The sequence below is a fragment of the Nuphar pumila genome, chromosome 11 (genome assembly GCF_984573655.1).
Source record: "Nuphar pumila chromosome 11, dmNupPumi1.hap1.1, whole genome shotgun sequence".
NCBI classification, from domain to species: domain Eukaryota; kingdom Viridiplantae; phylum Streptophyta; class Magnoliopsida; order Nymphaeales; family Nymphaeaceae; genus Nuphar; species Nuphar pumila.
Window position 1 is genome coordinate 22,931,988 of NC_143259.1, and position 17,583 is coordinate 22,949,570.

A 17,583-nucleotide genomic window follows, 5' to 3' on the forward strand; every position below is an offset into this window, starting at 1 on the left:
TTTTTTTATTTTCAACATTTGTTATTAGGAAGCAACAATGACAAATCATTTGTCATTATTACTCACCTATTTATCGTTAACTCTTTTTGTATCAATTCATGTCGACAAGCCTAAAAAATGATGTGTCCCACCCATTTTTGTTTGTTTTTGACAACCAAGGACACCCTTCTCTCTTAATGACATTTATTAAAACCAAATCCTGTCCCCTAAACACCTCCCTAAGATCAAATCTTTGCCCTAGGTTTGAATTCTTTTGATTTTAGCCCTAGATCTTGTCCTGAATCTCGAATATGTAGAAGCATATCCATATCCACTTTAAAAACTATAAATAGGAGAGTCATTCTCTCTTTTTAGAGGATCTGAAATAAAAACTCTCAAGCAACACTACTCTATAGAAATTCTTACATGGCCTAGCCTATCCTATCCTATTGAGCCTACCTAACCTAGCCTAGGGTACAAATCACCTGACTTACGCTTTTAGAGCTCGAACCTAGCAGAAGTGTTGTTCGTGCTCCCCTGCGCTCAATGATTGTAGAGAGGGCTACCTAAGCTCATGGTATGGATTATTCTAATATTCACATATTTCTTGTTTTTGTTGTCTTCTTCTAAGTTTTGGCAGCTCCCACTATCAAACTAATTTTTTCTAGGAATTCACACTCTGGTTATGTGTCATTGTAACATAACTCTGGCAACAATGATCTGACGTCCTTGATCTAATTTATCCCTACTCAATGAAAGAGGAAAGGCTCGAGGTCTTGAAGAACGGTTCCCCACACTCTTCTCAAATTCAGATATGGATCTTGGATCCACTTTCTAAATAATTTTCAGTAGAAAAACCTGTATTTTTGCTTTCAAAAGTCTAGAATCCATAGTATCACACATGCATCACCGCCTCAAATCATGCAGAACCATTGTGTTACACCAGTCAGATTACAAAAAGTTGTCAGCTCATTATAGGAAGGTATATTCAGAAAAATCGGTTATGAATAGATGCACCTCGACTGGTTGAACAAGTCCCAGAATCACAATGCATTCATCCAATGTGATCATCATTTCTCCTATCAGAAGCCAAAAAGTACTTGTTCGTAGATTCCACCTTTTTATGAGAGTTATGATAAGTGCACCATTGGTCCTGAAGGAGCAAAGTCGAGCAACCCACAAAAGACCATATTTAGTTCCATATGGAGAAATTCAAATTTAGTGGTCCATTAGAGAAACCATGCATGAAAAGTCTTCGAAAGGACAATACGATCCATATTCTGCATTCGAAAGGAAAATGGTCAAAGAAAACAAAATTACAGATAAGAAAAAAAAAAAGAGGGAAAGGATGGCAACTCACCATATCCCCTTCTTCTATTCAGTGACACCCATGGATCAACCCCAGAACATCAAATCAAGGAAAGATATTATCTTTCTTGATCGTTATCATGGATGGATGTGCCTAGAAACAGTTGCAGAGAAGAAGAATTGGCTTTACAGAGGTTGCTGAGCAAAAGAGAGCCTCAATTTTTAAAAAGGCATCAAAGAAGAGATAACAACAAATCATTTGTCGTTATTACTCCCCACAAATGTCATCATCTCAATAGACAATTTCCTGAATGAGCAGCTCAGAAAGCAAAAATTGTCGTTAACAGAAAGAAAAGTTTGAAAACGACACTTGAATTGTCATTAATAGAAAAAAAAAGGAGTTAACAACATATCTTCCAAAAGGCAACTATGTAGAGTCCAAAGAATTGTCATTAACAGAAGATATAATGACTAATCATTTATCATTATCTCCCCTTTGGACAAAAATTTGCTCTGGTGATCATGCATCATTTCAAACAAATTTTCACCACGATCATTTCTCACAAAAGAGAAATTAATCTCATGCATCATTTCATGCATTTTTGTATCTGCTAACTTGTTTCTTGCAGCAACCCAATCAACCCCTTAAGAAAACCTACCCATCTCCCAATTTAGGACCATCCTGTAGATAAATGTTCATTAGGTCCGCAGGATATCCCACAGATTGATGAAGCAATCCGAAACCCCGATGATCGCATAAACCATCTTAAACCCATCCTTTGTCCTATGAGACTTGTCTTTCAAGCAAGAACTCTTCCATATCAATCCATGTTTTTCAAAATGAACCAAAATATCTTAAAAAGGTCTCTCCTTGATGCTTTTTGACCCCCAAAAACCTGCCTTTTTTTATTTCTTAAAAAAGAAGTCTTTGTCCTTGGCAAAATCATCAACCGCCCTCTGTGCAATTCAAAATGACTAGGTACTTGTTCCGTCTTCGCCTGATTTTTAATCAAGCAAGACTTCTCACTCACATCATCGAGTTCAAAGGAAAGCCCTCGTGTGACATAGGGTACTAGCTTAGTCTGCAGTACAACTGCGTTTGGCCAGACCTCTCTGACTATATGATAGTTACAACAGAGAATCCCTCACATTAAGCTATGTACACACCTCTAGCTATCTTCTTGCATCATCAAGTAGTCTTTGTCTTTATCAAAATGATCTATTTTCAATAAAATCTCGCCATACCAGATTTTTTTCGCTCCCTTTTATGTATCTACTTCTTTGTTATCGATCAAGCTTCACACACTCGAAAAAAGGGGGCATTATGTAGAGACTCCATTTCGGACCAAAGATATTTTTGTCATACAAAAAATCTATAAAGCTTACTTATATTTGATTTTTAGCCTTAAAAACCACTTCTTCAAGGTTTTTGACCAAAAGAAAAGTTGAAGAGGAGGTTCTTAGCTTTCAAACAAGCTAAAAATCAGGTAGCTAAAAAACAAGTTGATCTGACAACTGGATCAAAATTTATGGCCAAAACTTGATTCAAAGTAATAATGACAAAATTATTGTCGTTATTACTCCTTTGAATTGTCATCATATCTGCTTTCAAAGCAGGACTTTTGGTCATGACATCGTGTCATTATGTTTTCCAATATCCTATTGTTATGTCTTATGACATCATCATTTTTCATTATATATAAGATATAATGACAAATGTTTTTGTTGTTATATCTCATTTTCAAATAGCTCCTTGGATCATGTCATCATTTGTCGTTAACAAAAAGACTTAACAACAAATCAATTGTCGTTATTAGTCAAACCATTTATCATTATTACCTTTTAAAACGCTCAGTGTTTCTGGATGCTGGCAGCCTCAAATTTGGCACATCCCAGCTCGCATTTGACCATTTTTGATAGCCCAAGATAAGCCTTACTTAATGACACTCATTAAGACCAAATCTTATCCCCTAATCCACTCTCCCAGATAAAATTTCAGCCTTCTATTCAAGCTATTTCAACCACAACTCTAGATCTTGTTACAGATTTCAGATATCTAGGATCATATCTTGATCCACTTTCATATTTAAATAGGGATGACCATCACTCCCTAGATATGAGATTTGGAACCCATTCCTAAGTATCATTACCATGCTAAAACTTACATAGATCAAGCCCACTCTAGTCGACCCCTAGCCCATTCAGACCAACCGGTTGAACCTAGTGCGAGCCTATATCAAACCTAGCTTAGGTATTCAAATCCCCTTGTCTCTTACAACCTACATTGGAACCTGCATCCATGCATCGTTCGTTCTTGCACTCCTCAACTATAGGAGGGCTACTCATAGCCCGAGGTAAGATTCAGTGTTGTACTTCATTATTTTTATATAGATCTTTATAAAATTAGTGTTAATCTAACATTCATATATTGGTCATGTTTGTGTTCTTTTTCAAGTTTCGGTGGTTTCCACCACCCAAACTCAATTTTATAGGTTTTCACACCCGAGGTACGTACCATTGCAATGCAATCATCCCAACAATGATTGACCCAACATCTTTGATCCAGCTTATTCCAGCTCAACGAAGGAGGAAAAGCTTAAGGTTTTGAATAACAGTTCCCCACACTCTTCTCAAATTGGGATCCAGATCTTGGTTCCATTTTCTAAACAAAATTTAAGTGAAAAAATCAATATTTTTGCTTTCAAAAATCTAGGATCCACAAATTTATGATTTTAGAAAATTCGGTTTTGATGATTATGTTGAATCGTAGCATGATCTATGATTTTAGAAAAATCGGTTTTGATGTTTACGTTGAATCCTAGCATGATTTATGATTTTAGGAAAATTGGTTTTGATGTTTATAATATATCCTAGCATGGTTTATGATTTAGAAAATTATGTTTTGATGGTTATGCTATATCCTAGCATGAAATATGATTTTTGAAAAAATCGGTTCTTGATTTATGTTAAATCTAAAACATGACATATGTACTTAGGTTAAATCAGGTTTTGATGTTGTATTAAATCCAAACATTAAATATGATTTTAGGAAAAATTTGGTTTTGATGTTTATGTTAAATCCTAGCATGTACTAGTTTTGAGATAATTGAATATACATATATATTGGACCTTAGCATGTGACAAATTTTCTTGGATTTTTGTATTCAGTTTTGAATATGATTTTTATTAAAATCTAATCTTATTTTTATTAAAACACAACATATATGAATGCATATTCGGTTAGAATATGGTTTTGATTTAAAATCTCAACATATATGAATGTGTATTCAGTTTAGAATCTGATTTTTATTAAAATCCCAGTATATATGAATATATATTCAATTAAAACTTGATCTTTTGATTTAAAATCACAACATAAGTATATGTGCTTGAAAATTTTTGGGACTGATTTCATTTTAGCATAAGTGTTATGATTGAGATAAAAATCAGATTAGATATCTTGTATATGTGTTGGATTTAGCATGTATAATGTTTTAGGTTGATGTTAAGTTAGATTTCAAAATTAGCATGATTTATGGATGGAAATGAAGTTCAACTTTTGGACTTTCAGACTTAGCATGCATTATGATTGTCTCTAGCTTGGAATGTTGAAGTATGCCACCTCGTTTTGAATATGGTGCATGCTAAATTATAAGTAGAGGGAGATGTAAGTAATTAATTTTGGTGGTCTTGAGGTTTGACTTTTATTTATGTTTTGTTATGACTTATTATGAGGTCTAATGACCTAATGGCAGATGTTTATTTAAGATATATTGGTGACCTTGAGGTTTTGGCTTGGTCTTAAGGACCTGTTTATGCAATGATTTATGCATGGTTATATAGTTTGTTGTACAGTGTATGTGCACTCTGCATATGCCTATGTGTTGTGATGATTAATGGATTAATGATATGATCTCTATTGCCAGGTGTGAACTTGAAGGTACCTAAGTGGTACGATGTGTGATCTCTATTGCTGGATGTGAACCCGAAGGAACCTTAGAGGTATGATGAGATGCATGAGAATAATAAACTAATAATAACTATAAGATCACACTAAACTAAATTTTTATCACGCTCTAAACTACGAAGTGAATGCACCAACCCCGGGGGATCCATTTTTAAACAGTTGACTAGCAGAAGGTGTGTCTCATTACTTTGGGTTTTGAGAACCCAGTCCCCTACCCTGGTGGCTTAGGGGGCATCCCATGGATTTGTGTTCTTTTAAGGGTCAAATTGAACCATATCCCCAACCATGGGCATTAGGGGCAACTCCGTGAGATTCGAGGGCGGTTGACTTGCTAGTGGAAGTAGTCTCGTCAGTATGGTTCAAATATTGAATTTGTCCCCTACCACGGAGGAGAGGGGACCACCCTGTGGATCTGTGTTGCTTCTTGGGTTGCAGATTTAGTCTCTAACTACAATAGCTTAAGGGACTATGGCTTTTGTCGTTAGCTTTGGTAATAAACTACAATATTTTAGGGAGAGGGATTCCTTGATGAAGGATCCTAGACTTTGGTGTCGGCTCTTGGTGTCCAACCTAGGATAAAAAATGAATAAGTTAGTGATTGAATGAACCCTTCTTGAGTGGCTCGAGGTGCTCATAGTTAGCCATGAGGTTGGTGCTCATTATGGTGAGTAATTGTAGGAAAAACTAAAGATGTGTGGATACATTTTGATTAAAACAACATAAAGTAAATGAAAGATCTAATAAAAACACTCATGCAGAAGTTTAGTCATGCATTGGAGTTGTGTTGCCTTGTGGAGTGACCTGAATGGTCGACTCTCATGTGTTGATGGGCTTTTCAGAATGGACCTACAGAGTTGATTCCTGAGTTAGGAGGGTTGACCCCTACTGTGTATGTCTTGAATGTGTTTGATAGTTGAGGGCTGACTCTAGGACATGGCTAGTCCTTTCCTCCTTGAGCAGTCAACCTTGTGAGGCTTTTAGAGTGTTGCCCCGTGTTTTGGCCTTATGTGTAAGGTTCACTGCTAGGGATCAAGTAGAGTTCTTGGAAATCATACTGAGACATGTCTTATTCTTTTAAATTTTAATGTTTTCAGGAGATGTTTAGGTAGAGCGGATCAATGAGCTCGGCGGACTAATGGATGATGGATCTGCTTTAGGATTTTTTGTTGGGTGTTGATGATACACGTATCTTTTATGAATTTTGTTGGATATGAGATCCACATTTGACATTTTGTAAAAATACATACTGACATTAAAAATGAATGAATGAAATTATGTTTTGGCAAATTTTCTAGCCTAATTTGATATGCCATGTTTTTTTATTTGATTCTGGTTTTCCTGTCCCTAAATGTGTCTGTAAGACTTTCGTTGTATTTTAAGAAGGAAAGTAAAAGCGTGGTTTATAAAAAGAGAAGTTATTAAAAAAATAGAGACAAATTTTGGGTGACAGCATGACAGTCTTTATGCGAACAATGGCTAGAGAACTAAAAAAAAAAAAAAGTAAAAAAAAAAGAAAAAAGTTAGTTGGCCATTTATCGACCAGCTATTGTTTAAGAAATAGGCAGAGAATTGCTGCGTGACAGGGGTGGCACTAGGTAGCCTTAAAAAGCAAAAAAAAGAGCATGTAAAAAAACAAAAACAAAAAAACAATTGTTCTCCAACCACCCTCTAGCAAAGAAATGGCAGAATTACTACCTCATGACAGGGCAAGAAGGTCAGCAAAATGGTAAAAAGCCCCAAAAGAAAGAAAGAAAAATGAGGGCAGGCCGAGAAAAGGCCAGATTCATATTGCTCGACTAAGGCGGCACCAGCCTGTCACAAAGAAAGTGGATACCAATATGCTACTTTTTTTTAAAGGCAAGCTGGGGTTAAGCAAGCAAACTCCCACCGATTATTATTCAAAATACCACTGGGTTTTGAACCTGCAATGTCCCATCACAAGGAGACGCACTGACAGCTCCTACCAACCACACGAAGCCCCCGTTGGAATCTCGTATGCCCGTTTTGCAAAGGAAAATTGCAGGACGCCTCATAAGGTAAAATTACTATGCAAAGACAAGTTACCAAGGCCACGTTTGGCGCCCCTTCTTGGGGCCTGGAATGCCTGTCCCAATAATATTGAATGACGGGAAAGTGTTCGGATGCCTCACTTAAGGCTCCTTTCCATCTGAAAACTGTTATTTTGGGAAGGAGAAAATAGCTCATTCCCATGGGAACGAACGAGCATATCATCACGCTGGGAGAAGAGAAGGAGCAGAGTTTACAAGGGTGTTGTGGACATCGACACCCCTGGGTCTATTGAAAAATTACAACATGCCATTTACATAAAGAGCCTCCATTTTTCTTCTCATCTCCCCTTTGCTAGGTTTTCTTCTCGTCTCCCTCCGCTGGTGCATTCATCTGCAATTCTCCATCATTCTCCGCTGATGACCAGTGATTATAACTGATTTTTGTAAACAAAAGATTAGAAATCCTTGCCTCTTTGCAGAGAGTTAAACAATGACCAGTGATTAGGATTGACCCGTTTACGCGATCTTAACATAAGCAGACCAGGTTCGCCAAACCCATGACCAGACCCACCCCACCTCGAGTTGAGTTCAGGTTGGGCTGAGTGACTTTAACCTATACCCAACCCACCTCAAGTTGGGTTGAGGTTTGCCGAACCCATGACCAGACACGACCCACCACAAGTTGGGTTCAGGTTAGGTTGGGTAGGTTTAACCTATACCCAACCCACCTCGAGTTGGGTTCAAGATGGGCTGGGTGGGTTTAACCTATACCCGACCCACCTCGAGTTGGGTTTAGATTTGCCAGACCCGTGTTCAGACCCGACCCGACCCACCTCGAGTTGGATTCAGGTTGGTTTAACCTATACTCGACCCAGACCCGACCCGACCTACCTCTAGTTGGGTTCAGGTTGGGCTGTGTGGATTTAACCTATACCTAAACCCAACCCATTTTAGAAGGCCGAAGGTAAGTTGGTCCTTTACTACAAAAACAATGTTTTAAAAGCCATTCTTAACTAATGCGCCAAACACACAAATAATGTTTAAAAGTCCTTTCAAGTTACAGTTTTCAAACAAGTTCTTCAGTATCATCCTGCAGATGAACTTCTAAACTCTATCATCCCCAGAACTCACTTGTATACATAAGTTCACCCTCAATATGAGGCGCCAAATGCGACCTAAGAAAATTGGTGTGGTAAAAATGTCTTGACTTGGATCCGAGTTCATGAATGGCTCGGATCTTCACTTGGGTCCAGCTTCTCACTCGGTCACTACTGATCCGCGTTAATTGAACCACCGACTGAGTCCTTTTATAAGACTGTTGAGTAGGCACGGTTTGTTGTATCCATGAAGCCTAGTCCAAACTAGCATCTCTCTCTCTCTCTCTCTGATGAGATAGTGAATCAAATGGGTCATGCAGTCCAGATGGATAGAGGAGAAGGTCGCCTCCCTTTTGCTTTCATGTAGAGATCTCAGGCAAGTCTTCCATATCCACACCCACATAATCACCAATGGCCTCACCCAAAATCGCTATTTGTTGCCCAAGATCATCGCTGCGTGCGGCCTATTCAACCGAATGGGTCATGCACGGCAGGTGTTCGACGCAACGCATCGACCCAACGTAGTCCTTTGGAACACCATGTTCAAAGGGTATGCCGAGAATGAACTCTACAGTGAGACAGTGGAATTATATGCACAGATGCACAGTCGGGACATCCCTCCGAATAACTTCACCTTCCCTTTCGTCCTCCGGTCATGCGCGAAGCTCTCTGCCTTCAGGGAAGGCACGGAGGTGCACTCTGTTGCTCTGAAGAAGGGCCTGGTCGCCAACGTGTTTGTGGCCACCACATTGGTCGATGTATATGCTGGTTGCAGAGAAATTATAAGTGCGCGACGGGTTTTTGACGAGATGCCCGTGAGAAATGTTGTCTCTTGGACTGCAATCGTCGCAGGGTATATCTGTATGGGCGAATTGGATTCTGCGCGTAATCTGTTTGATCAAGCTTCCGACAATGACATAATTTTGTGGAACACCATGCTCGTTGGTTATCGAGATTCTGGTGATATGGTGACTGCACGAAGGTTGTTCGATGAAATGCCGGTGAGAGATGTGATTTCTTGGAACTCTTTGCTGATCGGACATGCCCGCAATGAAGATCTGGACTCCTGTTTGAAGGTGTTCGAGGAAATGCCTGAGAGAAATGTGTTCTCTTGGAATGGTATGCTAGGTGCTTATGCAAACAGTAATCAGTTTCAAGAGGTATTGGGCTTGTTCAACCAGATGTTGGAGTCGGAAATTAAGCCTAATGATGCGAGTTTAGTGATTGTCTTATCAGCGTGTGCAAGATTAGGTGCTCTGGATGTTGGCAAGTGGGTTCATTCTTATGCAAACAATAATGGTTTCAATAAGAATTTGTTCATCGGGAATGGATTGGTAGATATGTATGCAAAGTGCGGAAGCATAGAGACTGCTGTTGGCATATTTGAGGAGATGTCCAAGAGAGATGTGATTACATGGAATGCAATGATCGGTGGGCTAGCCATGCACGGCAGAGTCATCGAGGCACTAAAGTTCTTCAAAAAGATGCTAAAGAGCAGAGAAATTCCAGATGGTGTGACTTTTGTTGGTGTTCTGTCTGCTTGCACTCATGCAGGTCTGGTAGAGGAAGGTATTCGGTACTTCCATTCAATGTCCAATGAATATGGCCTTAAGCCCATGATGGAACATTACGGCTGCATGGTTGATCTTCTTGGTCGTGCAGGATTACTTGCAGAGGCAGTTGAGTTCATAAGGAAGATGCCAATGGAAGCCGACTCCATCATTTGGAGTGCACTACTGGGTGCATGTAAGACCTACGGTAATATTAGGTTGGCGGAACATTGCATAGAGAAGCTGATCGAGCTTGAGCCCACGAATGCAGCAAATTATGTGCTGATGTCCAACATATATGGAGCGGCAGAGAAGTGGGAAGACTTTGCAGAAGTAAAACTGACAATGAAGGAGAGGAGGATTCAAAAGAAACCAGGGTGTAGTTCCATAGAGGTGAACAACTGCGTCCATGATTTTTATTCATCAGACAATAGGCATCCCATGTCAAAAGAGGTCTACGATGTATTGAAGGGGTTAACAGACATTCTAAAATCAGCAGGATATGAACCAAAGCTGGATCCGCTATTACATGAACTCGGAGGGGAAAGCTGGGCTGGAAAAAAAACTAGATGTGGAATACCACAATAAATTATTTTGTATACGTGATTGCCCCTTGCTTTTAGAAACAAAAGATCCATACGATACAAAAATTTGAACCGGTTCACTTTCAATTGTATAAATTTCTGGCCTCGCATTGTTAACCACCATCTTCTTTTGCTTGATACTATCGGGATAGCAATCAGGACAAAATGCTTTGATCTCATTCTATCGTTCAATAAATCTTGCATGAAGATCATCATCTGTCATCATCATAATCATTAGCACCATCATCGCTATATTCAAAGGTCTGGCTCAGCTTTTCTTGATACCAACTGGCATCATCAGCGGTCCCATGAGCTCCCTTTTGTGCTTCATCCATATTTGACAATTGCAGGATTGTGTTACTACTCTCCTGAGATGCATTCAAGACAGAGAACTGCATTTCATTGTCATCACTATCTTCGTCTTCATCTACTGGGAAAGGTCCATTGATCTTTCCTTCTTTTCCTTGAATCTGAATCCAACAAGCTCCTTTGCTTCCTCTTGTTCTTCAGCCGTCTTGGCCAATGACAAAAGGATATTCTTTGCTTTCTGATCTGCTTTATATCCAGATGTCTCCATTTCCTTGAACCAGAAGACACCACTGCCAAAATCAGCATTCTTTGCATGGGCATCCATCAGAATTGTGAAGATGGTCTGGTTGGGTTTGATTCCTTGCATCTCCATCTCCTTGTATATGCTCAATTCATCTTTTTATATCCTTTCATAAGTGTCCCATATGTCACAACATTAGGAGTAAGACCATCTCGTTTCAAACGTGCAAAAAAATTCTCTGCACCTTCCATATCAGATGCATTTACGCATACTAGCAACATGGTAGTATACGAGCACAAATCAGGATAGTACCTGCAAAAGCCAGGATTGGATCAATGAATAACCAGGAAATATGTAGACTTATAGGATCCTTGTAGATGAAAACAGAACAGACGTACCTATCTCTTGTCATGCTCTTGAACACTGTTCTAGCTTCCTCCACCATCCCAGATATTGCAACTGCATCAAGCAGGATATTATAAGCTTTTCGTGTTGGCCTGAAAATTTAGAAGGTTCAGAATGTGTTCTCAAATTAAAAAACTTTAGTAAATATGCAAATTTTAACTATTCATGATTCTCTTCAAGTGCAAAAAGCATGCTAACAGGTTTATGCTTCAAACTGCCATGAAAGGTAGCAAAAATACAAGCATTGTGCAATTTTTTATTTTCTTGAGGAGACCTTTTCTTAATCCAGCGCACAATCTCCTAAGAACAATCAAGGGATTTCTTTTGTGTAACTTGAAATTTTGATATAGATCAAGTCAAATATATGTCTGCAGGAAAGCATATGAAAACCTCAATGTTGAAGTGGGTATGATTCTATGACACTGGAAGTAAAGAAGCTTTAAGTTCCGAACAGAAGAGATCAGCCGGAGCAAGTGAAAATTATGTTGTGCTCAAGTTACAGAATTAAAAGTATCCAAAGAAGATGAGGAGAGACGCAATTTCAAACAAAAGTTGTTAGTGTCAACACACCCAACACCTGCATCTAGCATCTCCTCAAAAATTGCCAGTGATTCATCTTCCCTTCTGGCTTTTCCGTAAGCATTGATCAACAGCGAGTAGCTCATGACATCAGGCCTGGACCCAGCCCTTTGCATCTAAAAAAGAATTCAATTCATCATTTCTACAATAACAGCTTGCCATAAGATCTACAAGATTGAAAAGAAACAATGGAACTTTATTCGAAAAGCATATTTATTCAACAAAAAAACAAGCATGGAAAAATAAAAGTCTAAGCTGCTGAAGAAAAGTTCAGAACTACTTTCTTCCCACTTTCATATAAACATCAAGATGCAGCAACACCCTCATAGTTCCAAGAAGGAAAATGTGCATTTGGCATAGAGGAATTACTTCCTTATCCATTTCTTATGATTCAGTTTTATCCCTAGTCAGCAAGAAGCAATAGATGTTAAACATGTCTAACTTCATGTTACCAATATCAGCACTTGCACAACATTGGGAGTAGAACTTCCTGGGAGACTTTTGAAATAATTCATTTATTCAAAGAAAATATTGGCAATTTAGAGAGAGCAATTGAACTCACCAGGTTGTAAAAACTTTAAAACACAAAAAACTCTATCTTGCTCATTTAAAGTTTTTTTTTTGATAATCCAAGGGAAAAAAACCCCTAATCACTGACCGCGCATTGACTGGCCTTTGGTTGGTAAAACCCTTGAGGTCCCCAATCCCCACCCCCGGCCCACCGGCAAGTACACCCAACTTCGACTTTGTGGCAACGGATGCCACGGGTGGGTTTCGAACTTGTGATGTCCCATCAACTTGGTAACATTCGCAAGTCGCCCCTGCCATATGAGTGGGGCCCTTGCTCATTTAAGGTTATTGCTATATTTTCCCAAGAATTTCATAATACTAGTTTCACAATTTTTATGCCCAACATATTCCATTTTTCAATTATTTACCTCTGTATTTATAAGACATTGTTGCACACACTTTTTGATTAATCTTAACCTGTAGATGTGTTCACCATTGCTTATTCACTAAAAATCATGCTTTGAATTGAATCAATTTGATGAGAAACCTTGATTTTTATTTTGTCAAGTTTTGGTGCAATATGAGTAGTTGATTCATGGTTGCTCTAAATATGCATCTAAATACAAAAAATGCCTAATCTTATACATGTTTTCTACTAAGTTAACTATAAAGAATACTATAATAAAATATGCACAATACAAAATGAGGGTCTCTAAGGGCTTACAACATCATAAACACAAAGTGCAACTAAGGGACAATACAAGAGCACAAAGGCACAACAGAAGCACTAAATGCATTCAAGACATTAAAGATCTAAAGAGAAAAACACAAAATATAAAAAATATTGACATTATTAAAAATGAATGCTTAAGAGAAGCACTAAAGAACAAGAGGAGGTTCACTCCTATTTATTCAGGAGAGGCAATCACAATAGAGTTGTTGGACCGACTATTCCAACAGCTCTATTGACTAGTCAACATAAACTCTATGTTGACTAGTCAAAAAAGAACCCAACAACTTTATTTGGTCTTTAACCAAATAGTTCTTATAAAATAAAAAAATGACAAAATAAAAGTACTAATGTGCCCCTTAATAGACACAACCTATTACAAGGACAGAAATGACCAAAATACTCCTAATGGGTATTTACCTATTGCATCATTACAAATAAAATACACACACACACACACACACACACACACACACACACACATATATATATATATATATATATATATATATATATATATATATATATATATATATATATATACAAGTTAACACTCCCCTCAAACTTATGGTGTGATATACAGAAAGTTTAAAAATACAAAAAAAAATCAATGGAGAGGATCCAAGTCTTCAAGTGTCTGCATTGAAAATCTCCATCTATATGATGCATCAGAGAATTTTGCAAATATAAGCCTTCAAATGTCTTCATTGGTAATCATCCTTAAATGCCTTCATCGGTTATCTTCATCTTCATGATATGATGTATCAAAGATATTTCTTTCTCAATCCATCACAACTTTAAGAACCTAAAGAAAGAACAAAACACAAGTTCTAACTACACAAAAAAAGATATCCTAACCAAATAGTTATATAGTTTCAAAAACTAATATGTATATTTTGAACAAGAATAACACTCAGGAAGAACTTTTAAATAAAGTAGCAAAAATTTTGAGATTTTTAAAAACATTAGTAACAATTCAAGCACGATAAAAAGAGCATACCTTAAATATAATTTTTTATAAAAACGATATTAGACAAGCATAAGCCCATAATCAACAAAATTTTCAAGAAAACATAATTATTGATCACAAGAGAATTTAATCACTAAAGAACATATAAATTATCAAGAAGAGATAAACAATCTTATATTAATAGTATCCCAAATTTTTAGAAAAACACTTCACATAAAATAAATGATCAATTGATACTAAAAACAACATGCATATAAAGTATAACACTTCAAAAAAGAACCTTCAAGAAAAGGAGAGTTAATTAAATTTATGTATACAAAAATGTGAACAAGATAATCAATAAGAAACATATATATATATATATATATATATATATATATATATATATATATATATATATATATATATGCAATATATTTATTACACATAATAATGAATGAGAGCAATCTCATAAATCACAACCCATTAAAATTCACTCACACAACCTAGAATGTGTTTAAGTACAAAGGACCAACTAACAATCTTTAAAACATATATATATATATATATATATATATATATATATAATCAATGAAATGTCTGAAATTTTATCAATAAACATTTTTCCATTCAAAGAAAAACAAATAAAAGTTTAAAAATTTCATAGAATTTTTTCAAAAATCCCACATAACAAAGAGAATTCTATTTGCAAATATATACCAATTTGTGAAAAATATAAATAGATTTAAAATTCCAAAAATATCAAGAAGTGATATTTTGCAAATCTCAACAATAATTTGACTACTACAAGTAATCACCTTACTAGACCTCCAAACCTCAAAAATTCAAGTGTATCAACTCCTAGAACAAGAGCACAGTCACAATGCCACATATGGGCTACAAAACACACAAAAAGTGTGAATAACCAACAATATCTCTTGCCTACATAAAATGATACTTACACAAGTGTATCAACTACTAGAACAAGAGCATAATCATAATGTCACATATGGGCAACAAAATACATAAAAAGTGTGAATAACCAACATCTTCTGTCTACATAAAATGACACTTTAAACAAGTGTATTAGCTATTAGAACTAAAGTACAATTACAATGCCACATATGGGCAAAACCAAAAAATGTGAATAACCAATGGGTGTACATAACTCACCACATTGAAAAACATCTCTTGTATAAATACAATGACACTTAAATCAGAGGCATAATAGGAGAAAACACATAAGCTAAGAAAGCTTATAATGAAAACAAACTAATGTCACCAATAAGGATATCAATTTTAACAATCTTTCGAAATACCATAGTTTAAAAAATAGATAGTCATCACAAAGAAACATAAATATAAGTATTCATAATAACAATGACCAAATAAATAAATGAGTGATACAACACACACATAGAACCAGAGATCAAACAACTGTCAGTTAGAGCCAAACTATAAGCCAACAATCTAAACTGATAAAAAAATGAAGTACACACAACTTACCCCAATAAACATCTCAGTTCAATAACAAGGTCAAAAATAAATGATACATCATATAAAAACATGTGATAGACAACATAAATGATATAAAAAGGCAATAAATGCTCACAAAAATTGATTTTCAAATAAGTGAGTTCATATATAAGAACTGAAAATACAATGTTTCAAATCAAATCCAATAATGGTAGATGAAAACTTAGAATAAATATAGTGTAATTATATGCACAACAAGATATCAATTGATGCAATCATATGCATAGTTAATATAAGAAAGTTATATAGAGAGATAGCTTAATAACATTAAAGAGGGCCAAACATATATAGAGATTCTCAAAGAACCATATAAAAATCTATGTCACACGGACTCGGCTAGGGAGGCGCCGCACCCGAGTCGACACGCCTCGACATGGGTGCGACTTCGGACACGGCTTGGACTCGATCAACGCCGATTCGGACTCAGTCAACGAGTCCAGGCCGAGTCCATCTTTTTTTGGACTCGGTCAACATTGACTAAGTCCAAAAATTGTCCATTTTTAGGGTAAAAAACAAAAAAAATGATCTTTTTATATATATATATATATATATATATATATATATATATATATATATATATATATATATATATATATATATATATATATATATATATATATATATATATATATATATATATATATAGCATGAGTCTCAAACATACGCCCCAGGGGAGCCCCAGGACCCCCCTTTCTGCAAGGGCAAAAGTATAATTTGCAAAGTTTATAAAAACACTCATGTTGGTGCCAAACTTTAGAGGACAATATCCATATATATGCACACAGGATATATATATATATATATCCGAGTCCCCGTGTCCAAAATTTTTAAAATTGCGCCGCACCCGTGTCGCACCCGCACCCATGTGACATAGTAAAAAATCAAGTACAATCAATCATGGATACTCACACAGAGATAAAAAAAATTATGTATATGCAATAATCTTAATAACTTAAAGCTATATATCTTATACAAAAGCTATGAAGAATCACATAAGATATGCATAGGAACATATTTAAGCATATATGTAAGTGATAGATCAAGGCGCTAAAGGTATATATCAAAGAGGGTATAATATAAAAGTTAATATTTTTATAAATAACAAATATGCAATGAATCAAGTCTTTAATCAAGAACACACATGTCCACCAAAGATCTAAGTGAACAAACATGTTCATCAATAATGGACATGAACTAAAGTGAACCATGAGAAAAACACTTATAACACCAATAAAGGGCAAACACAAAGAAGTTTTTCATAATGCTCAACTTAATATTTTATTAAAAACTAAGCAATAAAACCATAATATTTAAATCCCATGCAAAACATGTAAGATAATGTTCATTAAAGAGCCATAAGACTAAGAAAATAATACAATCATAAGGACCAACAAGAGACATTTATTAAAGTGAATTACTTTCTTAAAAAATCATGCTCAACACCTTATGCATGAATAGACAATCTCATTCATCATGTAAGGCAATCACAAGTATACAAGGATCAAATATCAATATAAAAATTATTTATTCACAAGCTAAATCATAAATTTTAATACTTTAAAAACAACTTTAAGTTTCATATAAGAATACACTAAAAGTAAAGAGAGAAAAATTAAACTCAAGTCAAGCATAATTTCATAAGATCATACTTGTGAAAGACACACAACACCATTTCAAAGTGTTTTAAAATATATGACAAATTTTCAAAAAAACAAAACAAAACAAAGTTCAATACAAATATGATTTGATATTTATAACCATGAATTGTTCAAATAAAACATCTAAATGCCAATAATACATGCTCAAGAATACAAGATCATATACGTACAA

At 36.0% G+C, this 17,583-nt stretch overlaps 1 pseudogene; it reads left to right on the forward strand.

The window, feature by feature from the left end:
• The first annotated feature begins 8,674 nt into the window (after positions 1-8,674).
• LOC149822188 (pentatricopeptide repeat-containing protein At2g20540 pseudogene) lies at positions 8,675-10,498 on the forward strand (annotated as a pseudogene).
• The last annotated feature ends 7,085 nt before the right edge of the window (positions 10,499-17,583 follow it).